Below are 25,455 nucleotides of genomic sequence, written 5' to 3'. Positions count from 1 at the left end.
TCGGGGGCCTGGAGGTTCCTGCAGGGTCGGCGCGTGCTGCGGGTGAGGAGATGGGGTGGGGGCAGGAGCCCACGTGTGGGGAGCAGTGCAGTACCTGGAGGGGGGGCTGGACAAGGTGTCCCCACTCCCCGGTGGCTGATGGTGTCGCCAAGTGGCTTTGGGATGGAGGCGGTTCTTCAAATTGGCGGGGGAGGAGAAGCCCCCGACTCGTGGAAGGGCATGCTGGGGAGAGGGTGCCTGGGACCCGGGTCGAAAGACCTTTGCCAAGTTGTGCTGTGTGTTGTATTTGAAGTTCGCTGCCTCTCTGCTCCTGGGGTGGCAGCCCCAGGAGGTGTGCGGACACGGGAGAAAGGGCTCTGCCTTCCCAGGGCCCCTCCTCCCCACGATCAGGAAGCCAAGAGGAGCTTTGCAGAGGGGACGGCGGTAGGCACGCAGTGTCAGAGGCCGTTCAGGACAGCTGGTTCAGGCTGGCCTGGACCAGCCTCCCGGGTCTTGGAAAGCACAGGATGTGGTCTTCCTGGAGCCAGTGCAGTTTCCTCTCGCTGGGGGGTCTGTGCTTCCCTGGGCTGCATGTTGACTGGATTTGGGAGGAGGAGGAAGACTCAGCCCTGGGCACAGCCAGCTCCTCTAAGTCTGATTGAGCGCGAGGCCGAGGTGCCAGCCAGCCGACTGAGCAGGAACTCGCCTGTGAGCTGGCACAGGTGAGCCGCCCTGACGTGGAGGCTCAGAGGCTCTTGGGCCAGTGAACGTTAGAGGCAAGGTGACAGCTGTCAGGGACCAAGCTGCAGTAGCCAGGCCCCCATGCAGACAATTGTCCCCTAATACTCAGGGCTTCAGGTTCATTTGGTTAGAGGTGCCCCCTCCCTAAACCTAAATCAGGGTGGCCAAGGTGCCTACCACGGAATTAAGCAAAGGAAAAAAAAATCCCTGGTATCACCCGTGAGCCCTTCTTCGCATCTTCTCACGGTTCCACTTGGAAGTGTGTTCTCCCATTGTTTCCTCTCTCCCGGGGCTGTGGTTTGTCTTTATTTCCACTTTGTTCAGAAATAGGGCTGCTTACGCGTCGGAAGCGCTTGAGATGGGCTCACGAGGAGAAAGTTGCCTCGGGAGATTCTTTTTCCATTAAAGACAGAAGACGGCCCAGGACTGGGGCTTTGGCACCTCAGTAAGCAGATTTTCTCTAGCCTCTCATTTGGTTCTGGAGTACATACATCCCAGTGGGGTTTGTTTTTTTGTTTCGGTTTTTGTGTTTTGCAGTGTTTGTCTTTTGTATGGCATGTGCCTGTTAATGTGAAGATACTTTGTATTCTTTGGGAACCTAACAGCTAAGGACAATGAAAAGCAGCCCCTGCAAGCTTCTGCATCTAGAATGGATGAGCAATGCTGTCTTGCTGTACCTCACAGGGAACTGTACCCAATCTCTTGGGTTAGAACATGATGGAAGATAATATAAGAAAGGGTATGTACATAGACTTATGACTGGGTCCCTATGCTGTACCACAGAAATTGGCACAGCATTGTCAATCAACTATACCTTAGTTAAAAAAAAAAAATCAACTACGAAAACCAAAAGAAAAGCCACTTAGTGACCTGAGTAAATCAGAAACCTTCAATAATTACAGATTTCCAGAAAGTGGAGAATATCCAGATATTAGGTGTGGTTCTTTGTTCATGACAACAGCTTTTTTTTCTTTGGAGGTCACTTGCTTCACGGTGACCCCAAAAGGCCCTGGGGACCCTTCTTTTAGGACAGTCGTGAGGAAAGGTTTAGGGTGGGGTGAGTCATTCTGCGCTGGCCTCTGTCTCTCTCTTCCCGAAAAAGAAGATGATTAGGTTAAAGGAAGCATCAAAAGCAGCCTAGGAAGAGAAGAAGCCAGGCGACGTCAACCTGCAGCGATAAAGACGGGCACAGGGAGGAGTCAGAGTCCTTGTTGCCAAGATAACCCCTCACTTTGACACCCCAGTGTAATCTGCAAGGGGCTTTCACACACACAGGCTCTTTTTAAAGTGGAGTTGATTTACCGTGCTGGTTTCTGCCACACAGCACGGTGCCCCAGCCCTACACACGTACACGTTCTTTCCTTTCCTCCACGTTCTCTCCCAAAAGATTGGGTCTGCCTCCACATGCAAAATCTTAATTGATCGTCCCCAGAAACACAGACGGTGTTATCATGCCCATGTCACAGATGAGGAAAGTGAGGCCGAGGTCCCTTAACGACGAGGGTGCAAAGCAGCGTGTTACAGCGAGCTGCCTGGCCCAACGCGGCTCTGCAGGGTGGGATGTGGGGACGAGGCGGGCGGATGGCACACGTGTCCCAGGGCCCCAGGGCTTTCCCAGCGTGCCTTCTCTCCCACCCCCGGCCCCACTTACGAAGTCAGCTCCGCTCTCGGGCATGGATTGCGCCTCCTCCACCACTTCCCCCGGCCCTGGCTTGAGCATCTGCGTCTACTCAGATTTGTTTCTAAGTCTTTGAGAACCTAGTAGGAAGTGTGATTGCAGGGAGTGTCTTTTGCTCAAGCGCTCGGGCGGGGCTGGGGGGTGTTTCCTAACATGCGGGGTGTCTTTATCTGAGTGATGCAAGAGACCAAAGCAATTCTAGGGAAACTTGCCACCATCGTTTTCCTTGTCCTCCACCCAGAGGAGAAGTGCAGTGGTTGTGAAACCTGGGGAGTTGACCCAGTACTTGTGTTTATTTTATCCAGTTTTTTATGCATGGCACTGGCTGGGTTATGGGGACACCTTAAAAAAAAAAAACAAACCCAAAACAGAACAGGGCACAGCTGTTCTCAATAGGGAGGACTGAGCTTTAACCGCATTTTTTTAGATCTGAGCATCTAGATCTAGAAAAGGACCTTGGGGGAGGTTATCTGAGCTGTGTTTCAGCAGGTCAGTGCTACAAACAGAACTAAATGCTAAAGGAGTTCCCGTCGTGGCTCAGCAGTTAACGAATCTGACTAGCATCCCTGAGGACACAGGTTCGATCCCTGGCTTCCCTCAGTAGGTTAAGGATCTGGGGTTGCTGTGAACTCTAGTGTAGGTCACAGACGCAGCCTGGATCCCACGTTGCTGTGCCTGTGGCATAGGCGGCAGCTGTAGCTCCGATTGGATCCCTGGCATATACAGTGAGTACTGCCCTTTAAAAAAAAAAAACCAAGAAACAAAAAGAAAAAAAAAATAACAACTAAATGCGAAGGCATTCGGGCGTGTCGGGGATTTATAGATCTGAAACAACAAGGGTGGAAGTTCCAGTCTACCCCGTGCGGAGAATACTGAGTTCTTTTTCTGGGCATCACACTCCGTGAAGGACATAGAAAAAAACTCACACGTGGTCATTGGAAATTGCCACGGTGGGGAATGAATTCGAGCTGGTGAGCCCGAGAATCTTGGGAGCCGTGATTACAGAAGGTACAGGAATGTCATTTATCAGACGTCTTCTCTGGAGGCCCAAGATCCCAAAGTTAAACACAGAAAGTCTTCAGCTTTAAGAACCTGATGATGCCGGAGGGAACTTTTCAAAACTGTGAATCAAATCATGTCTCTGCCCAGGGATGTCTCTGGTCTTGGGACCAGAGGCAGACCTGTCATCCGGGTGTAGTCTGCGAGCACTGACCGACCTTCCAAACGAGGAGGTTCATCAATGACCTCCCCCTCCCTCCCGAGTCTCTCCGTTCTGTGCCTTGAGCATGTCTGCCTCAGGGCCTTTGCACCGGCTGCTCCTCCTCCAGATTTTCCTCTGGCTGCCTCCCTCTCATTCAGGTCCCTGGTCCAGTATCACATACCTAGGAGGACCTTCCCTAATGATCTAAATAATTCCTTCCTGGTCCCCAGCCTTCTCACTTAGAGGACACTGTTTTGCTTTCTTCATGGTAGTATCAGAAACGGCCTTACTCGAAAGTGCTCTTACTGTCTGCTCCCCGTTTCCCATTGTGTCAACAGTGCCTGGCATATAGTAGGTGCTCTGTAAATATTTGTCGAATGAATGGTTTTTATGACAGACCTTTTCAAAGATGGGTGGGTTTGCTGCCCTGGTGGATACTAAATTTGTCTTCTTTTGCTAGGGACAGTCATCCATAGGCAGCTGGCCCCTGGGCAAGAGAATTCAAGCAATTGGACAGACGGTGAAACCAAGTGACTTTCTGTAGGTGTTTTCCAGGGCCGCTGCAACAGAGTACCATGAACTGGGGGTGGGCTGGGGCTTAAAACAACACCTCTTTACTCTTGCCGTTCTGGAGGCCAGACATCCAAAATCAAGGGGTCAGCAGCGTTGGTTCTTTCTTGGGGGCTCGGAGGGAGAACCTGTTGGTGCCTCTTTCTCAGCCTCTGGGAGTTTTCAGCCAACCTTGCTGTTCCTTGTTTTGTAGCTGCGCCCCTTCCCCCTCTGGTCTCATGGCCTTCTCCGCGTCTGTGGGCGCGGGCACGGGCGTGTGTGCCAGTCTGTCTGTCTCTCTTTTTATAAGAACGTCAGTCACATTGGATTTGGGGCCCACCCGCTTCCATACTGACTTTAACTAATTACATCTGCAAGGGCTCTGTTTCCACATACGTTCCCATTCACAGGTTCCAGGGGTTAGGACTGCAGCGTATCCTTTTAGGGGACATAATTCAATGGGCGAGACCTTCTAACTTCAAGATCCAGTGACATGTGAAAGGGAAAGCCGGCAGGAAGGCTGGGTTACTTTTAGGGATGATGGCGTGGGTTTGGACGTTTGCACCGAGAGCATCCATGAATCCATAATCCTTGCGACCTGCACCGTAGGTGGTGGTCTGTGTCCCAGGTGAGGACAGTGACGGCCCGTGGCCTCCCCCACCCGCCAATGGCCGGGTGTTTCTTGGGGCTCCCGCCCAGAGTGGGTGTGGGGTATCTGAGACGGTTCTGCAGGGTTCCTGGGGAGATGGTTTCCTTCCTTGGCGTTTCGCTCTGCCCGGCTCGTTGACGTCCGCAGTGAGATAAAAGGTGCGGCTGAACGCGGTGTGCCCGCGTCACACCCACACACCAGCTTTGACCAGAGGCCGCTACAGCAGAGAAGTCGCGTTTGTCCTTGGTTGAGCTTTTCCAGTGATTCTGCAGGCTTTGAGGGGAGGCTTGGAGAATTCTGGGTTTCAGTGTCTCGGATTTCGACCCTGCAAAAGCACTGTTGATGTTCCAAGCGCGAGCCGTGCAGGAGTTGGTAGCGAGTTCTCTGCTTTGGGGCGGGGGCGCTGGCGGGGGGGGGGGGGGGTGAGGGCAGGGCAGGCTGCCAGCAAAATTCCTGCCCTGGCTGTGCCTCCGCCTTCGGAGACCCTTTTACCTCTGGGTGGCTCTGTCCCACCCCAGACCCCGGGTCCCCTCCTTATTTAACTTTCCGTTGACTGGGACATAGATGCAGATGGTACAGAACTCAAATGATGAAGAAAGGTGTCCAGCGAGAGGTAGTTCCTGCCTCTGCCTCTCCCACCCACCCCTAGCTTCCCAGGATCCTTCCCAGTGGCACCTTGGCTGCCAGTTTCTGTGTCACCTTCCACAGCCCTGATCTCCTCTCACATCCCAGGTGCCAGCCCCACCTCCCCCTCGGGCTCTGCGTCCGTCCCTGCTTGCTGTTCTTCCTTCCTCCTGCCTTTGCGGGCCCCTTGCCCTGGGGACCTGATGGGCTGGTTGTTCCCGGGGGCTAAGGTGTTGCTGATGACGACACTTCTGCCAGGAGCTTTATATTTATTTAGAAGGGAGGTGCTTGGAAGAAGGGAGTCTCACCTGGTAAAACGCTGGGCTTTGAGTCCAGAGGGTGGGCAAAGAGCTCGTGTTTCTGGGGTGGTTTTCAGATCAGGTGCCCCCCTGACGAGGGGGCAGTGACCGAGCTCGGAGGGAGGGGTGGTTTGTGTTCCAACCCCAGGGGGTCCCAGTGCTATTATGGCAGGTTCCGGGGTGCTCGGTCAAGGCTGTCACTAACCCTCCCACGAGCCCTAAGGGGGTCACCACAGTTAGCCTCCCCACTTCACAGACGGGAAAGCCGAGGCACGGAGGGCAGGCAGGGCGATGGGCCTCCCGTCACAGCTTGATGGCCGAGGTGGCACGCAGATCCAGGCTGATACGGCCCGGGGCCGTCTCCCGGGCTCCCACAGGTCTCGTCTTGCCTGGTTCCATGTGCGGTTTGGCGGTGTCCTCGTCCCTCTCAGAAGGCAGCGTGAGCCCCGCGGGGCACACAGGTGACTCTCCGTGTCGTACAGCAGAGGGACAGGGAAGGACGGCACCTCTCATCCCCAGGGCTCTCTGGGCTCATTCCAGAAACGTCTGCCTGCCTCTCGAGGTCCCAAACCCATGACCAGGGCTCATGCCACTACCAGAGGGAGTGCCAGCAAAAGCTGATACAAACAGCCAATTTGGAGGGAGGAAAAGAGAGAGATGGGGGTTATTTTCCTTCTCGCTACGGAGTCCACTCAGGTGAGCCTGCGCCCGGGTGCAGAGAGGACCCCTAGGGGACAGTGGCTCCTGGACCAGGCGCGCTCTGGGGCCCTGTCCTGGCCTCTGCACCGCAGCCAGCATGACTCAGAGCAGGTGACTCACGAGTGGCAGAAAGGACCCACGAGCCGGGGGGAAGGAAGAGGAGGCTGCAGAAGCAGCGGAGCGGACGGAAAATGCCGGAGTGGATGCGTTTGGCTGGCTGCGCTTCAGCTGCCTCCCTTGAGCGAGGCCCTTGGGGGTGAACCTGGGAAGTTCAGGTGCAGAAATAGGCCCCCGTGCAAGTGGGGGAACCTCCTGAGAGAAGAAAAGCAAATGCACGGTTCATGGTAGGTACCGTGAAGTCAAAGAGCTGAATGAGGTCAGCAATGGAAACCTGAGCCCTCCCCCGATTTTAACTGGGGGGGGGGGGGTGTGCACAGGAAAAAGGACACCAGTTCCCTCCCAGGAGGGGGCGGCTGGCACTGCACTTCCTAAGCAGTGGCATCACTTGGAATCTCGAGGCTCGATGCGGATAATTAAAAAAACTCCTCTATCTGCTCTCGTGGGGGCAAGCGGTCTTGTACCGAATTGACATTTACTGTAAGGGGCGTGGGCCAGACTCCTGTAAGGGTGAGAAGCAGCACCTCAGACCTCGTCTCTCAAGTCACCTGGAGTGGCCCAAACCCCGGGGCTCCCTCGAGGTGGACTCTGCCCGCCCAGGAGTCCTGCTCTGTCTCGCCTGCCTGCCTGTCCCCTCTCATGCGCCCCGCCAGCCAGAGTGCTGCATCTTTGCAAAATCTAAACCTGTGTGATGCAAACCCTCCCATGCGCCCCCGTGGCTCCTGGGGTGAAATCCTGACTCCTTCCCTTGGCCTCCGAGCCCCTGCCGGCCTCAGCCAGGCCGGGTTCATTCCCACCACAGAGCCGGGGAACGCGAGTTGGCTGGGGCCACACGCTGGTGGCGGAGATCTCGGGCAGGAGAGCAGGCCCAGCCACGGGCAAAGGCTTCAGCTTCCAGCAGCCGCGCTGAACAAGTCAACAGGCCCAGTTCATCTTGATCGTAGATTTTGTCAAATCCAGTACATCCAGAACACTCTCATTTACATGTCTCACAGTTCACAGGACCGCTTACCTTCTCCTCCTGTACCGAGTCTGCAGTCTGGTGGCCGTAGCATCTCAGTGTGAACGAGCCACCTCCGCTGGCGCTGTGAGCGTGTGGGGAGTGGCCACGGCTCCAGCCGAGCTGGGAAGTTGCTCACGGCGCTGAGGACGGACCACGATGCTGTCCGTTGACCTCTGCTCTCCGGTGGGGACACGGGCTTCTGCAGACCTGGACTCGTTTGTCCTGTCTCCTGGCGCAGCGCCTGGCACGCCGCAGTGCTCACAGACGTTGGGTGGCCACACGAACATGTGACTGAACACACGAAACACGCCTCCATCCTCTTCATGTCCCAGTGGCACCGGAGTAGCTGGTGCCATTTGGAGCCTCTTAGGGGGGATTCCATGCACGGGGCTCCTGGGCCTTCCAGGCCCCAGTTGCACGTCGGGACTTGTTTCTTGTCATGGGTCTATCATTTTTTTTTTTTTTCCTTTTAGGGCTGCTCCTGCGACACATGGAAGTTCCTGGGCTGGGGGTGAAATCAGAGCTGTAGCCCCTGGCCTATACCACGGCTTACGACAACGCCAGATCCAAGCCCCATCTGTGACCTACACCACAGCTCACGACAACGCTGGATCCTTAACCCACGGCGCGAGGCCAGGGATCGTACCTGCATCCTCATGGATACTAGTTGGGTTCTTAACACACTGAGCCACAGTGGAAACGCCTGTGATTATTCTTTGTTGGGCTTATTTTTGCAGGGACAGTGATACTGGGAGAAGGATTTTCAAAAGGAAGCCGTTAACAGGATGGAGATTCTGGCGTTGTTGCTGCTCAGGGTTCATCTAGATCAGGAATTTTCAACTGGGGGCACCATCTAGGGTCCTTTTGGTGTCACGTCTTGGGGGGATGCTTCTGCTCTGAAAGCGGAGACCAGGAATGCTGCTGGCCAGGGTATAACTTGGCCTACAGGCCAGCCCTCACTACCAAGAAGTGTCCAGCCCATGTGTTGTTGGGGCCGCTCATGGAAGCCCCTGTGCTGATGAGTGTGGCGCCACATGGCTGTGTTTCTGAATTGCCTCTGATAACATCAGAAAGGTTATTAGTCTCTGGAGATTTGACAGTCCTGTGTCGGCCTCATCTTTCTCTTCCCCTCTGTCTCTTTCGCGTAAACCCACCCCTTCTTAGCATTTCTCTTGCTAAAAGGATAGACCAAAGGGAACTGCCCTCGGCTGAAGCGTTTGAGATAAAAGAAAATCGGCTGCGCGTTTACACCACGAATTAGAATTCCGCCCAGCAGACACCTGGAGGAGCCCGGGCCTCGGAACCGCGGATCAATACGCTCTGTGCCCTTGCGAGCTGTCAGACACCTTTGAAGCGAAGCAGCGGCAGACACCCGAAACCCGCTTCTTTTCACCTGCCTTCAAAGAAACATCTGCCAGCTACGCTTTAAAAAAAGACACGTGCTTATACTCCCAGGCAGGACCGAGGCACAGAATTACATGTTTCCATTCTTGTTAAAATTAAGGCCCCTCGCAGTAAGAGAATTGGCTCCCTCAGTGTTGTGGGCGGAGGGGGGTTGGCGATGCATGTTTCTGTTTTAAGGTTTGGGGGAATACTTCCCGATCCAAAGTGGAGCTGTGCTAGATGGGCCATCTGTTGTGTGCTTTGCCGCCTTCCAGCTGGGTCTGGGCTGGGTGTGTGTGGTGGGCTGGGGGGTCCTGTTCCCTCCCACGTGCTGCTGCGTGCCGTCTCCTCTGCGATGGGTTCTCTGCCGGGCGTCCCTTGTCTGACCGGCAGGCTCCCGCCAGTTCCGACCCAAACAGCACAGTCTGTAAAGTCTCCTCCAGCGGAACTGGGTGCCCCCGCTTCTGGGCCCCCGTCCGCATCCGGCACAGTTGCATTGCCATGGTCACTTGCTTGTGTCCGGCTCTCTCGGACGGTGGTGGGAAAGGAGGGCCCGTTGCCTGTTTGTCCTTTTTGTATCCCCGGGACCTCATCACGATTCCCAGGACATGGTAGGGCTTCGTCGGTGTCTGTCACACAGTGGCCTGAGCGCTGCAGAACGGCACCTTTTATCCGTCACGCTGGAGCCGCCTGCATCAGGAGGTGGGAGGCAGCAGCTCTGTCCTCGGGCCTGAGCAGTGACATTCCGGGACTCGGCACCAAGCAGAGAGGGGGCAAGTCCAGAGGCCGGAGGGACCCACCTTCTCCCTGCTTCTCTTCTTTTCTCTGCTGGCGGGGTGGGCAGAAAGCAAGGCTCCAGACGCAACCGAGTGTGCGCCACAGGACGGCGTTGCTGCCACGCGTCCCCCGTCCCGTCACCGCGCTGGGTCCCCATTTCCCACCTTAGAGCGACTCCCATGAGTCTGTGCCTTTTGCCGAGCTTCTTGTCTGCCTCCCAACCCCCATATCTTGCGGAAACCTCAAGTCTCAGCCAACCCTACCATCGTGGGGCTTTATTCCAGGAAAACGGAGTCTAGGATTATTTAGTGCCTAACTGTTTAGTTCCCACTCCTTTGCAGAAAGCTTTGTTTATTTATTTATTTGTTTGTTTATTTATTTATCTATCTTTTTAGGGCCACACCACAGCAGCACATGGAAGTTCCCAGGCTAGGGATTTAATGGGAGCTGTAGCCACCGGCCTACACCACAGCCACAGCAATGCGGGATCTGAGCCTCGACTGTGACCTACACCACAGCTCCCAGCAATGCCGGATCCTTAACTTACTGAGTGAGGCCAGGGATTGAACCCACAGCTTCATGGTTCCTTGTTGGATTCGTTAACCTCTGAACCACGATGGAAATTCCTTTTTTTTTTTTTTTTTTTTTTTTTTTGCTTTTTAGGGCCACATGTATGGCGTATGGAAGTTTCCAGGGTAGGAGCTGAATCAAAGCTGCAGGTGCCATCCTACACCACAGCCACAGCAATGCTGGATCCTTAATCCACTGAGCCTGGCCAGGGATTGAACCTGCGTCCTCACAGTTACTAGTTGGGTTTGTTACTGCTGAGTCACAGTGGGAACTCCACCTTTTGCATTCTTTTTTTTTTTTTAGCTTTTTAGCTTTTAAAGTAGAAGCTTAAATTGTTATTATTATTATTATTTTTTTTTTTTGCCGCACCCATGACATACGGAAGTTCCTGAGCCAGGGATCAAATCTGATCCACAGCTGTGACCTATGCCACAGCTGGGGCAATGCCAGATCCTTAACCCACTGAACCACAGTGGGAACTCCCAGAAGCTTTTCTAATGTCAGCATTTCATGCTGTAAATATCTCTCTAAGCACTGACTTAGCTGCATTTAACAGGTTGAAATATATTGGATTTTCACTTCTATTCAGTTCCTTGCTTCTTTTGGTTTTCTTAGAAGTTTCCTTTTTGATCAGTGGGTTGTGTAGAAGTATGCTGTTTAATTTCCAAATATTTCGAGATTTTCCTGTTAGGCTTCTGTTATAAATTTCTAGTCTAATCCCACTGTGGTCAGAGGACATACTTTGTGTGATATCAGTGGTTTTAAATTTGCTACGGTTCGTTTTATAGCCCATCACATGGACTCTGTTGCTGAATATTCCGTGTGTCCTTGAGAAGAACGTTTACGCCGCTGTCGTTGGGTGATGTGTTCTATGAATGTCGGTGGGTCCAGCTAGTGGACGCTGCTGATCCAGCCTTCAGCGTCCCTGCTGGTTTTCTGTCTGCTGATTCTGCAGATCACTGAGAGAGGCATTTTAAAGTCTCCACCTTTACTCTGGACCCGTCTCTTCCTCCTTCAGTTTTAGCCGTTTTTGCTTCGTGTGTTTTGAGACTCTGTTGTGAGGTATAGACGTATCTAGGATTGTTATCCTCTTCATGAATTGACACGTTGATCAATTATGTAATATTCCTTTTTAAAAATTAAAAAAAAATGTTTATAGCTATACCCTCGGGATATGGAAGTTCCTGGTCCAGGGGTTGAATCCAAGCCACCGCTGCAGCCGACCCTGCAGCTGTGGCAATGCTGGATCTTTTAACCCGTTGCCGAAGGCCAGGGATCGAACCCCTGCCTCCACAGTGACCTGAGCTCCTGCAGTCAGATTTTTAAACCGTGTACCATAGTGGGAACTTCTGTAATATTCCTTTTCTTTTTTTTTTTTTTTAATTTTTTTTTTTATTTTCCCACTGTACAGCAAGGGGGTCAGGTTATCCTTACATGTATAATACATTACAATTACATTTTTCCCCCACCCTTTCTTCTGTTGCAACATGAGTATCTGGATATAATACTCCTTTTCTTAGTCCTGGTAGTTCTCTTAGTTCTGATGTATACTTTGTCTGTAATACCCTTTTAGCTTTATTTTATTTATTTATTTATTTATTTTTTGTCTTTTTGCTATTTCTTTGGGCCGCTCCCTTGGCATATGGAGGTTCCCAGGCTAGGGGTCGAATCAGAGCTGTAGCCACCAGCCTACGCCAGAACCACAGCAACGCTGGATCCGAGCCGCGTCTGCAACCTACACCACAGCTCACGGCAACGCCGGATCGTTAACCCACTGAGCAAGGGCAGGGACCGAACCCGCAACCTCATGGTTCCTAGTCGGATTTCTTAACCACTGCGCCACGACAGGAACTCCTAGCTTTATTTTTTGTTTTTATTTTTTGCATTTTAGGGCTGCACCCATGGCATGTGGAAGTTCCCAAGCTAGGGGTCGATTCAGAGCTACAGCTGCCGGCCTGTGCCCCAGCCACGGCAGTGCAGGATCTGAGCTGCATCTGTGACCTGCACCACAGCTTGTGGCAACCCCAGCTCCTTTGACCCGCTGGGCGAGGCCGGGGATTGAGCCCACATCCTCATGGACCCTAGGTGGGTTCATTACCGCTAAGCTCCGATGGGAACTCCTGCCTTTTGATTTTATTTCAGTTAATGTTTGCATGTATATTTTTCTGTCCTTTTATTGGTCATGTACCAGTATAACTCTTGGAGTGAATTTCTTTCAGCGAGCACATGGTTTGGTCCTGTCTTTTAATCCATTCTGATCATCACTGCCACTTCGTTGGTGTGTTCACACAATTTACGTTTAGTATTGGGTTTACGTGTACTATTCCATTTTTTGTTTTCCATTTGTTCCCTCTTTTTTTTTTCCCCCTCTCTGTCCCTTTTCCTGTATTCTTCGGAATTGTTATTATTATTACTATTATTGTCTTTTCACCTTTTCTAGAGCTGCTTCTGCGGCATATGGAGGTTCCCAGACTAGGGGTCTAATTGGAGCTGCAGCCGCCAGCCCACACCACAGTCACAGCCACGCCAGATCAGAACCTGTACCACAGCTCATGGCAACACCGGCTCCTTAACCCACAGAGCAAGGCCAGGGATCGAACCCTCAACCTCATGGTTCCTAGTTGGATTTGTTTCCACTGAGCCACGACGGGAATTTCTCTTTGGGATTATTGGAATGCATTTTAGCACGGCATTTTCATGTATCTATTGCCTTTTTTCCTTTACCTATGAGCTGTGTGTTTGGGTGTGTGCGTGTGTGTGCATGCGTTTGCCCCGGGGGTTACAATACACATGCTTAACTTTTCACGGGCGCCTTGGAATCCGTATTTTATGACTTCAAGTGGAAAGTGGAACTCTCACCCCCGTCTAGGTCCCTTTTTTCTCTTCACTTTATGGTGTCGTTTTGATATCTTTTTACCTGGGAAATCTCATCAACCAGTATTATAATTTTTCCTTTCAAGTGTTAGACGTGTCGGGAGGGGGAGGACTGTCCACTGTGTTTGCCTGGATGTTTCTCCTTTTCCTGGGCACTTCCTTCATCCCTTGTTCCGTTTCCTCTGGGTGTCATTTCTTTTGCATCTAAGGAAGTTGCTGCGTAACTTCGTATCATGCACATCCACAGGCAGCAAGTTCTCTTGAGAATGTTTTTACCTTCGTTCCTGAAGGTTTGGGTTTTGTTTGTTTGGCCCATATAGAAATCTAGACTGTCAGTTCTTTGAGCACATAAAAAGTGCTTTGGTTTTGTTTTCTTTTTTTCACTTCCTTCTGGGTGCCACAGTTTTTGTTTAAAAAAAAAAAAAAAAACAAAAAACAACTACAGTCACTTGAATCCTTATTCCCCAATGAGTAATGCATTTTTCTGTGGTTGCTTTCAATATTTTCCTTTGTCTTCAGTTTTGGGCAGTTTCATCGTGATGTGTATGGGTGTGGATTTCTTCAGCTGTATCTTTCTGTATTCACTGAGCTGCTGCAGTCTGTTCGTTCATGCCCTTTGCCAGATTTGGGGAGTTCAGTCATTATTTCCTCAGACGTAGTTTTTACTCTGTCTCCTTGCCCCTGTCATTCTGGGACTCCGTGGACACAGATGTTAGATCCTATAGTTTTGTCCCACAAGTCCCCAAGGCTCTGCTTCCTTTTTAAAAACCTTTTCTCTCCAGTTCAGATTAGCCCGTTTTTACTGACCTGTCTTCATGTTCACTGACTCTTTGTCATATTCTTTCTGCTACGGAGCCTGTCCAGTGGCTTTTAAATTTTTAGTTACTATATTTTTCAGTCCTAAAATTTTCATTTGATTCTTCTTTGTATCTTCAGTTTCTTGCCTGAGTTTTTTTTTTGTTTGTTTTTGTTTTTTATCTTTCCCTTTATTTCAGAAGTGTTCTCCCTTACTTCCTGGAGTTCTTTTTAAGATAATAACTACTTTGAAGTCTTACTTCATTCCAGGACTTTGTCCTCTTGGCACCGGCATCACTTGATTTGTCCTTTCCCATGTGAGCTGAGGAGTCTCCTGGTTCTCTGCATGTGGAATAACTTTGGATTGATCCTGAATCTCTGGCTGTTATACTGTGAGACGCTGGGTCTTGTTTAAACCCTGTGGAGAACGTTGCTGCCCTTGTTGCCACTGGCATTCCACCACTTGGCGTTCAGACTCTAGGTGCCTGCCAGCCTTCTGTGGGTTTCGCTATCAGCTGTGTTTCCAAAGCCTTTCTGGTACTCTTCAGGTCTGCCCCTGCGTGTCGCCTCCTGGCCAGCATGGAACCTTGGCGGTGTTTTTTCCTGGAGTTGAGTACTCAGCATCCGGGATGGGCTGTTGAGCATTATGTCCTTGTGTGCTCAGCACGCGGGGCAGCCTGGGGCCTCACATACAGCTCGGTGGGGCCGAGTTCCTCCCTCTTCACCGTCTCCCCTGCCCTTGCCAGACCCAGGGGCCGCTTCTTCTCGGTTTTTCAGCCAGAAAGCAGGGGTGTTATTTCTCTCGTTCCGCTGCACTCTCTCTGCGACTTAGCTCATACCTGTGACTGAGCAAGAGGGTGACTAAGAGAGAAAAAATCCAGCGGGTTTTCACCCGCTTCAAACCACAGCTCCTCCAGTTGGAGAGGAAGGTTTGTTCCCTCAAAGTCTTAGGCATCTGTGGCCCCCTCTGCTGCTGTTGTCAGGGGAATTGCTGGGGGCTGGGTGTGAGAGCATCAGGAAGACAGAGGCACGAGTAGGGAAAAGTCCTGGGTTTGGGCTCTCCATTTGTGAGAGCTGGGCAACCCTTCTCCTGCTGCTCACGCCAGGACCAGGCTTCTGGAGCTCTCCCGATGCCTCTTCCTCGGTCCAGGCGGGGTCCTGCTATGGGGCAGTGGCAGCATCACCACGGCTTGGGTGGGCTTCCAATTCTGGCTGCGTCCCTCCTTCACCTGCTGCTGTGTCCTTTGATAGCTGCTCTGTCCACTCGGTCCACTTTCTGTAGCGACCTTCAGTGGGCGAGACGGGACGGAGTGTGCCTCTCACTCAGAACTGTCAGGAGGCGAGGAGACGTGTGTTTTGGAGGCCTTCAGCAAAGAAATCCGGATTAGACAAAGACATGAGCAAGTCAGGGTGCTGCTGGTGTGGGAGAGCTGTGGTTTGCAGCAGGAAGGAGGGAAGTAAGTGGGCATCAGGTACGTCGTGACAGAGATGCCCGATGTGCAGCGTGATGTAAAGGACGCAGGGACCCGCCCTGGAGCCTTCCTGACCCTGCTGTCCGTGTCTGTCCTTGCAGGGCGGGGAGGAAGTTTCTCAGCTCCCGCTCAGGCTGCCGGGTGGAGGGAGCGGTTTGACTCTGAGCAGCTGCCTTTATTCCTCTCCCCTGGGGATGTCAGGAAAAGCACACATGGACAAGCAGGGAGGTCCCTCTGAGCATCGAGAACCCTGAATCTGGCATCTCGAGTGTTTGCTTCTGGGCACTGACGTGAGTAGCCTCGTGCTGCAGCCTCTGACCTGGGCTTGGTAACGAAGTCATCTCCTACCACGGGTTCTCACGCACACTCACGCCAGTAAAGCAAAGCCTTTATTGCAAGAATAACTCTTGCTTTGTTAAAAGATGTTCTGAACGAGCGGGCTGTCGATGCCAAAACGATCTCTGAATTTCCGTCTGCACATGTGGACGCCGATGAGGACAAAGGCCGGCTGAAGGTGGTGCAGCGGAACTTTGGAAGGGGCTGTTTCCTCCAGGGTCTCTGGCGCCAGGGTGATCTGTAAAGTTCCCACCGAACATCCTTCAAATGCCTGATGTGAATACCATTCAGAATTCGTGGAGTACCTTTGCCTTGTCTTCTGGTTGGTTATATTAGTTCCTTTGATTTTTTCTTTTTTTTTAATTAAGTGACCGCACCATGGAAAGTTCCTGGGCCAGGGATTGAATTTTAATTAAGTGACTGCACCAGGAAAGTTCCTGGGCCAGGGATTGAATCCGAGTCACAGATACGGCAGTGCAGGATCCTTTAACCCACTGAACCGAACCAGCGATCACACCCACGCCTCCGCAGCAACCTGAGTCACGGCAGTCGGATTCTTAACCACTGCACCACAGCGGGAAGTCCTAAGTCATTTGATCTTTATAACAGCCGTGCTGGGCAGGCAGAACAGCTGCGGCATTGTTCGCTTTGACTGTGACATAGTTGTAATTATGGGCAGAGTATAATTTTACGTCTTGGTTTTTCGTTTTTCACTTCATTTTCGTTTAACCCAAGCCTTTTCCCCAATGCCACGTCATCCTTATTGCTCTCCGAAGTATTTCAGTGAAGTGCCTGAATTATTGTGGTGGAAGGGACATCCCTTTTTCTTCTCGTGGAGCATTTCGTTTCTTTTGCTCTTTATAAAGCATGCTGCATATAGGGGGTTTTGGGGCCATCTTTGGGGTTATTAGGATAAATGAAATAGAGAGACTTGAAAAATATTGTTAAACATGTTTCAACATCAGGGAGGATTTCGAAAGACACAGCCCGACCTGGAGAAAAGACCAGGGTAGCACAGGAACAATGTTCAGACCTCCTTGTGTTGCAGAGCAGGTTTGGGATGTGCCAAGAGATGTAGCCAGAGCGGGGTGGGTGGTGCGTACAGGGAAATGAGGCCAGGCCTCAGCAGAGGCGCAGCGCGTGTCAGGGGGAGAGAGGGGGAGGGGGGACACCAGCCTGATGCTGCAGAAGGTCTGCCTTGAAGAAACTACAGCCCCGTGCTTGCGTGAGGTTGACAGGAGTGACAGCAGCGCCCCCCTCTGCGGTGGTCATTGGAGAGCTGCGTGGGCAGCCGTGACCAGCTCCAGGCTGCAGAGCGCCTTGACGGCCAGCCAGAGACGCCAGCGTCACTGTCCCTGGTGACGGACACTGGCGGCTTCGAGCAGAGGGCTTCCTGCCACCTCCAGGTGATCCCGCATCCCAGAGCATCTGCCCAGAGCCTTCCCTCCGCGGAGGCGCAGGTGGCCGTGCGCATGGCTCCTTGTTCGGGCCCTGCCTTGGGCCCGCGGGAGCAAAGCACCAAACCCAAAAAGGATGGACGTTTGTCCTGCTGCATCCCTCACCTGCCTTGTGTTCTGGAAAGATCAAGTCCCAGGTGTTTTAGGGATCCCATCCCAATCCAGTAAAGTGTGGCTGTCTCTGTGCCAGGGCCTGGGGCAGAATGCAGTCATTTTGCCAAATTACCCAGCAGGATGGAAGGCCGCGTCCATCTGTATCCAAATCGAATGCAGCTGTCGCTGTGCTGTCAGCTGCGTCCCTCTTTTCCTGAAGAAGTGCCGCTGTTTGCTTCTGTGCCCTGTAATAAATTCTGACGTTTGGTTATAGTGCAGCCAACTCAGGAAGTTGGTGGTGGGAACTGATGGAAAACACCTGTCCCCAAGTCCCCCTATTGCGTTAAACCAGAGGGCTCGCCGGTTCGCTGCAGAATTGCCTGGGATGTACTCACTGCGTCTGAAGTGAAAAGGGTACGTCCAGATGCTTGCGGGAGGGTCCTTTTGATGTGAGACTTTTTCAACCCTGGGTTTTGGTTTTGGTTTTTTCGTTGGTCATGCCCGCAGCATGGGGAAGTACCTGGGCCAGGGATCGAACCTGCACCACGGCAGCGACCCAAGCCACTGTAGTGACAGCGCCTGATCCTTAACCTGCTGGACCACAAGCAAACTCCATGACGTAGGACCACTCTTGAAAAACTTAGAAATTGCAAAGCCTTGGCCGGGGAGGCTCCGTTGATTTCTCATCGCAGGATGCCTTTCCTTCCTCCCTCATGCATGTGGGGCTCATTTAACTCCTGGCCCCTTCGGATTTGGGCATCGTGTGACGGGGGGATTATTCTGGAGCCTCGGCGCTCCTGTGAACCAAGGGCAGCAGAGTCTCTAGACAGTGGGGAACTTGTCCCTCCACGGCCCTGGTCCCAGCCCTTCGGGTTTGAGCTGGCCCAGCGAGACAGTGGTTTTGTTTGTTTGTTTGTTTTTATTACTCAAATGAATTTTTCGCCTCTGTAGGAGATCACAGTTTTTAAGGACGTCTTTGTGGAGAACCCATCACTCCTGTTCTCTCCCTGAGTGGGGGACCAGAAAATGGTCCCTTATCTCTTTTTCTGTGAACTGTGACTGTCTGAGACGTTTCCGACTTCCTGGAGCTCATAAAAGAGGAGTTCTCTTCAGATAATAACCATTATGACAGCGGCAGTGGAGAGGAGCCTGCATTCAGTGTCGTAAAATGTTATCTTGGGGTGGAAATGGCAGGAAACCCAGAGGTGCAGTAGCCGCTCCTAACAACCCGCTAACACCTCTGCTTCCGGTGTCCCCCAAGAGGAGACTCGAGGGACTGTCCTTGGGGGAGACGCTGCCTTGCTGGGACTCTGCCGTCAAACATGGTCCTTCCGGCTAGAGCCGCAGGGGACAGGCTGATCCCTCGGACACACGGCCGCTCCTCACAAGTGACCTGCCGTCTTGTTTCCCAAGTTACCCCTCAGTCAGCATCCTCCATTTCTTTCTTTCTTTCTTTCTTCTTCTTCTTTTTTTTTTTTTTTTTTTTTTTTTGCTTTTTAGGGCCACACACACAGCATATGGAGGTTCCCAGGCTAGGGGTTGAATCGGAGCTGTAGTCACCGGCCTATGCCAGAGCCACAACAATGCCAGATCCGAGCTGCGTCTGCAACCTACACCACAGCTCATGGCAATACCAGATCCTTTACCCACTGAGTGAGGCCAGGGATCGAACCTGCATCCTCATGGTTCCTAGCCAGATGCATTTCCACTGCACCACAGTGGGAACTCCCAGCATCCTCTTTCTCCCCGTTGCTCATGCCACATGGTGATCAGGTAGGCTTTTGTTTCTATTTTTTATTTTTTGGATGCTCTCCAGAGTCTCAGTAGCGCTCTCCTTTTTAAAAAGTCATGCCAGCATTTATTAAATTGAAATACCCTTGCAGCTTATTACAGTGCACCCTTTGGGGTTGCTTGGGGCTTCAGGATGAGGAGAACAATGCCAGGTTCCCGGAGAATGGTGCTGGTTCCTGGACGTGTTTATGCCGATTTGCCGCCAGAAGAGCAGTGGGTTCCTCCTTCCGAGGTGTGGGGTTGGACGGAATGTTCCAGGAGCAGCCTGCCCAGCGGAAGCAGAGGCGCGTGAAACCCCGTCTCCTGTTCTGGTTCAGGCGCTTCTGCCACTGGCTGAAGGGCAGTTTTGAGTTTGGCGGTGATGTTGGCGCCAAACCCATTGACTCACTCGCCCGAGAGCCGTCGGCCAAAGAGCCGCCTCTCGGTATCGGATTGTGAAACCTTGGATCACTCATAACTGACGAGTTATTCGGGGGCAGAAACCGTGGTGTCCCCGCCTCTTTGCTCCCACACCAGGCCCGGCACGTGAAAGCCACTCGGCCCTTGTGTGTCCAGAGGCATCTTTTCGGCTCAGCGCCCTGAGTCTACCGGAATCTTGGGTCCCGACGGCGTTGTTCTCTGGGTTCACTCTCCCTCTGGCTTCCGGCCGCCCGCGTTGCCCCTGAGTCACTGATGGGGCGGGGGGTGGGATGGGGCTGGGCTGGAGCCCTGAGCCCGTGGCGGGTGGAGACATCCCTTCAGGTTGACGCGGGGCCGGGGCAGCGGCTCGACCTCCACCTTTCATCATCTGTGACCTCATGTGTTGGAGGATCCGCCACACTCTGAGGACCAGGAGGAAGGTCTGAGATGTGGGCGGTAACTCTTTGTAGGTGTTGCTGGAGGGTTTTTTTGTTTGTTTTTTGGTTTTTCTGCCTTTTCTAGGGCTGCTCCTGCGGCACATGGAGGCTCCCAGGCTAGGTGTCGAATCGGGGCTGCAGCCTCCGTTCTGCACCACAGCCACAGCAGTGTGGGATCTGAGCTGCGTCTGCAACCTGCACCATAGCTCACGGCAACACTGGATCCTTAACCCACTGGACAAGGCCAGGGATCGAACCTGCAACCTCATGGTTCCTCGTCGGATTCGTTTCCACTGCGCCACGACGGGAACTCCCGTGTTGCTGTTTTTAACGAGGCCATTTAAACCATCACGCAGTACGTTCTTGTCACTGAGACTCTTAGCCTGCCCTGTGTGGAGGCACGCCTTTAGAATTACCCAGATGTGGGTTATTATCGAGTGTCACTCTTGTCCCTGATAAGGAGGAAAACCTGAGCAAGATGAGTCGGTTCAGGTATTTCCAAAACTTCTTCACGTCTCGAGGCCTGTCTTGAGCTGAGTCCTCGCAGCCGTCCAGCCCTGGTGCCCACACAGCCGTCCTGCTCTGGCGCTGGGACCCCCAAGTGGGTGCCTCGAGCGGGGCGTTGGGGCGACCGTGTGTCAGTCTTCTGCCCTGCCTGCCTCCAGGGCACCTGGCTGTGAATGGCGGGTGATCAGCGCTTGCCGGCGGCCCTTGGGGACGTCTGATATTTGAGGGAAGGGACCCCCATGGGCGTGGTAATTATGCCGTCTCCTGGTTTGTGCTGCTCCATCCCTGCCACCAGGGAGAGCTCTTCCTCATCCCGTGGCATGCTCTAGCCACACATACCTGTTCTGCGTGGATTTCCCATAGGCCTTCAGGGTCTTAGAGTCATTTTCAAAAATGTATGTGTCAGTGCCTCTGTATCTTTTACAGAAACCTTGTTAGAGACTTTCCTTATAGTAATCTTTGTCTTTTCATCTGAGATCCCTCTTGACAAATCGATTTTTAGATTCGGTGTCTGGGGAGTTAGTTCCCTTTGTGGCTCAGTGGTAATGAACCCGACTAGTATCCATGAGGTTGCGGGTTCAATCTCTGGCCTCGCTCAGTGGGTTAAGGGCGTTGCCGTGAACTGTGGTGTAGGTCGAAGCTGTGGCTCAGATCCTGTGGGGCTGTGGCTGTGGTGTAGGCCAGCAACTTCATCTCGGATTCAAACCCATAGTCTCGGATCTTCCTTAGGCCGTGAGTGCGGCTCTAAAAAGACCAAAAAAAAAAAAAAAATTCAGTGTCTGGATAAAGTTCATTTATAGATGAATGTGTCCGCATGAAAAAACTGTTGCAACCCAGAGGGATTCCCTTTTTTGCTTTGGCTGCCAGGAAACTCCACTGTATTCACTGTCCATCAATAATAATGGGTTTCTTTCATTCCACTGGCCTGAAGTCGCCCTGGACCCACATTGACCGGGTAAAAATTTGTATCCGAACTGTGGCCTGAACCACTGACATCTAAAAGGACAGCGGTGACACTTCTAATTTCACATGGATTCATTCACTGGGGTGGCTTGCCTCAGAGCCCAAACGGCCCCACATTTCTCCCCGGTTCCAAGGCAGTGTCAGTTGTCACCCGGGCAGAAAGTGCTGAGCAGGCTTGTCTATCCAGATCAGATCTGGTCAGCCGCCTCTGCACGGGGTGATTCTGAGCGACAGGAAACGGCTTGGGCCTGCGGCCTGGCTGGAGCGCCGGGGGTCGCGGCTCTGCAGCAGGGCTGGGGCTCCTCCTCGCCCCCACCGGCCCCCGGGCCTTTCCGTGACTTGTGACTGTGGCAGGGGAGGGGCGCAGAGGGAGCAGATGCCTCTGCGCTGTGAGGCTAATCGCGTGTGGCAGGCAGGGGAGGCGTGGACGTGGGTCCCGCGCCCCAGGATGCTGGGACTCCGCCGGGGTGCCGGTGGGTGCGCGGGCCGATGGAGGCAGCGGTGTGTGGAAAGGCTGCCCTTCCATCCCCTCCGTCTCCTCTCCTCCAGCATTTCAGGGAGGCCCGGTTTTCCACGAAACCTCTCATTGTGATGTCACTTCGTAGCTGAAGGGGAGCGGGTCACTCGTCTGGTCCTCGGTCAAGTCCACCTGTCTCAGGGCAGCCCCAGAGACCAGAGGTCTCAGCCAGGGTCTGCTGCCCGCCCTGCAGCCAAGCCCGGAGCCCCTGTGCTTCTCCAGCCAGGTCTGTGGGAAGGAAACCACCCCCCCCCCAGGGGGCTGGAGAGGGCCCTCCGCGTGCGCCACCTGCGTGTTCCTTGCTGTCACCACCAGCGAGGTGCCGCACAGACATCCAGAGGTCTCTTGCTTCGAAACGGTGAAGAAGGCGTTTGCCTTTTGTCCTGTTCCGACGGGTCCGCAGACAGAGGCGGGATTTTGCCGGCCGGGTGGGGTCAAGAGAGCTTCCTCCCTGCCCTCCATCTGCACGTCTTTGTCTTTCCCCAACGGCGTGTTTACCGTGAAGGGACGAGAAAATCAAGGGATGGCCACACGCTTGCCTGAGTGCTGGGACCCGCCTGACCGGCCACACGGGGCGCCCGGAGGCCTCCGTCAGGCTCTGCGCTCCAGGCGGGAAGGGCCTTGGTGGCCTGGCCCCCGGCCCGCCTTCCAGGCGGAGGTCCCAGCACCTTAGGGTCTCAGACGCTGTGTTTTCCTGGGGCTTAAACGAGTAGCTCATGGGCCCAACAACTGAGTATGTTTCGATGTCCTGACGACACGCTGGCTGTTTGTGCCGGGTTCCTGGGCTGCTTTAACACGTCCCCACAAACCCTGTGGCTTAAAACGAGGATTTACTCTCTTCCAGTTCTGGGGTCAGAAGTTCAAAGTCAGCCTGACAGGCTCTCAAGGTGTCACAGGGCCAGTCCCCTCGGGAGGACCCAGCGAAGACTCTTCCTCTCTGGCCTCTCCCAGCCTCCAGAGGCGCCCACCCGCCGGGCGGCGGCCCCTCCTCCCCCTTCAAAGCCCCCGTCCTGGCATCTCCCTCCCGTCTGCTCCTGTGGCTCCACCACCCCTGCCTCCCTCTTCTCAGGGTCCTTGTGATCACGTAGGGACCACCCCCGAGCATGTCCCCACCTCGGGCCGCTGGGCTTCGTCCTCTCTGCAGATTCCCTCTTGTCAATGTAAAGTGACAGATTCAAAGGTCCTGGGAATTAGGCAGTGGACCCCTCCGGGGACCAGTATTTGAAAAATACTCTTGTTTCCTTCTTAAACCACCACAGCTACTCAGCAGCGGCCTGTCTGCGCCTTTGGGACCTGCTAGTCTTTGGAATCAGATTAGACACCACCGCTCTCCTTTCCCACTTTGCGTGGATTTCTGTGCATTGCGGGCTTTTCATCATGGCAAACCTCAGAAAGTGTAGCTTTGCGAAGAGATAAAGTCATCGAAAGACGGAGAGGCCTCCCTTGTCTCGTTCTGTGGCGCTTCGCCTGCACTGTGTTCATAGATTGCAGGTGCGTGGCCACCCGGAGTCTGGCAGGTCTGTTGGCGCCTTTTTCCCAACGGCGCTTGCTCACGTGGTGTCCGCGTGTCCCAGGCCTCAGGGTCTCCGCTCCTCGTCTGTTGGACAGTCCTGCCCATCCTTGTACAGTGCCCTGCCCTCTACCAGTGACATAAATGCATCCGGTTCAGGGCGGGCTTAGGCGGGGTCTTGACCCTTCAGATGAAGGGAGGGTGCAGAGGTAGACCCCCTACGTGCCCACGGCCACAGCACAGGCTTGGGGGAGGGTTTGGTGGCACCATCACAGCCTCAGTGATGTGCAGGCCTCTGCCCCGGAGATGGGCGCTCAGGAGAGGGGCAGGGCGCCTGCTGCTGGGCCGCGGGGCCCTCGAGCACGGGCCTCCCGCCCAGCCTGGGCTTTCCTGTGCTCTGAGGGGAGTGGCGGTGGGTGGGGAGCCAGTGTGTCCCCTGTGCTGGTCCAGCCACTTGGCCGTCGCTTCCTTTGATGGCGCATCTGGTGGCTCGGAGACCCCAAAGGAGAGGGCGCTGCCGGAGACGGGTGGCGTGCAGAGTTGTGGAAGGTTCTGGAGCCTCCCCGCCCCGGGAACCTGTGGTGGCCCCAGGTCAGCCTGCTGGAGACGCTCCCTCTGGGCTCTGGGGAAATCAGGGTTTGAGCAAAGCCTCGTGGGGAAGTGGCCCCGCAGCCACAGACGGCCACCGCCTTCCGTGTTCCTGCCGCAGCTGGGCCCCGTGCTGGGGTGGGGGGGCCTGAGGTCAGGAAAAACCACCTGCCAGAGGGCCCCCGCCACGGCCACGGCCCCTCACGCTCGTTTCCTTCCGCAGACCGCTGCCGTGGCGGCCTGCCCGTCCCAGAGAACCCGGACCCAGCTCCTCGTGTGTGGCCCGGCCGGCCCACCTCGCCAGCCCCTCCTAGCCTCAGCCTTCCCGCTTCCTGAGCTTTCCATAGTCATGGCTGGCTGGGGTTCCTGAGCTGTTCCTCCACCCAGACCACTGTCTTCTGCTCAGAAGGCCCTCAAGTCTCCGCGGCTGGTCCTTCCTCCTGCTCCTCCCTGACCCCCGGTCTAAAGAAGCCCCCCCACTAGTGCTCAGAGCTGTCACCATGAGACTGTGTCTGTAGCACGTGGTGGCAGTGACATTCTTGTTAGGGCTTTTGTTTTATCAGCTGTGTCCTACTCCTAACACACGTGCACGGCCAGTTTGCTCCCCCCGGCCTTACTCAGGGCTGTATTTCCAGCTCCTTGCGTGGTCCTGCTGCATAGAAGCTGCGCAATGGACATTGTTACACCGGCGGGTGGCTAAGCTTCTTCATGGGTTAAGACAGCCCAATTTGGTTGTAGAAGCTTCTGCCTTAGGGCCCTGGAGGTGAGGTTATAAAGGTGTGCGTGTAGGAAGGTCTGTTTTGCTGCAGGTCATAGAAAAGCATTTGTAATATCTACGCTCTGTGTTGGCAGAGGTTCTGCCACGATTGCAAACCTTGGGTCTGAGTCTGTGGCCCCACAGTGGGTCTGGGGGCCTCCTTGTCCGAGGAACAAAGCAGAGGGTTGGGTGCAATCCACAGACGTGTTTCTTCTGGCCTGTGGTGTATTTGGTAATAAATTTCAGTGGGTTGCCATGGTTGAGGAATTGGCAGATTTCACGCAGTGGATTTCAGCACTTTTAGAAAGCTCTTTAGATGGGATCCGACTGGGCTCCGGACCCTGAGTGGCAGCCCCTGGCCGGCGCTCAGCGCGGTCAGTGCACTTGGGGCCCGTTCCTCTGTGTCTCCAGCTGGACAGGTAGTCACGTGGGGTGTGTGATCCCGGGGTGCCGAATATGACTGTCCCCTCATCCTGCATGAGGCCTGTGGTTACACTGGTCCCTTCCAAGGACCTTAGCACAAGCTTCGCTTCACGCCAGCGTCTCAGCTCTGGGAGCCAGCTTGGCTCTCTCTCCTCTCCCCCAGCACGAGTCCTGGGGCAGAGGGGCCTGCATGGGGCAGCCCATGGTACCCACCTGGCCCCGCCTGCCCCTGCTTCCCCTCCTGCAGGGCCAGGCCCCTCACCGTCC

At 54.0% G+C, this 25,455-nt stretch overlaps 1 protein-coding gene and 1 long non-coding RNA gene across 13 annotated transcripts in view; one reads left to right on the top strand and one right to left on the bottom strand.

The window, feature by feature from the left end:
* KIAA0513 overlaps positions 1-25,455 on the top strand; it is a 58,593-nt gene that overhangs the window by 11,574 nt on the left and 21,564 nt on the right. For 2 of the 12 annotated variants that reach the window (XM_084959344.1, XM_084959338.1), the window contains exon 2: positions 15,512-16,068. The exons of 8 other annotated variants lie outside the window; for them this stretch is intronic. The gene's annotated coding sequence lies outside the window, so the exon portion shown is untranslated. Of the gene's footprint in view, positions 1-1,044; positions 1,166-1,257; positions 1,460-15,511; positions 16,069-25,455 lie in introns of those variants that run through there. 2 more of the 12 variants (XM_084959342.1, XM_084959341.1) reach the window with 2 other exon arrangements.
* LOC146402166 (uncharacterized) lies at positions 13,547-17,451 on the bottom strand. Its single transcript, XR_014805312.1, has 2 exons — positions 16,173-17,451; positions 13,547-16,135 (listed from the first exon to the last, which is right to left on the bottom strand). It is a non-coding gene; the product is annotated as an uncharacterized LOC146402166 (long non-coding RNA).

This window comes from Sus scrofa, chromosome 6, assembly GCF_054392235.1.
Source record: "Sus scrofa isolate SSC_HxYL_T2T_F1_AM1 chromosome 6, Sscrofa_HxYL_maternal_Yorkshire_Landrace_v2.0, whole genome shotgun sequence".
In the NCBI taxonomy this organism is placed as follows: domain Eukaryota; kingdom Metazoa; phylum Chordata; class Mammalia; order Artiodactyla; family Suidae; genus Sus; species Sus scrofa.
The sequence above is the reverse complement of the archived record's forward strand: the minus strand, read 5'-3'. Positions and strand labels throughout refer to the sequence as shown.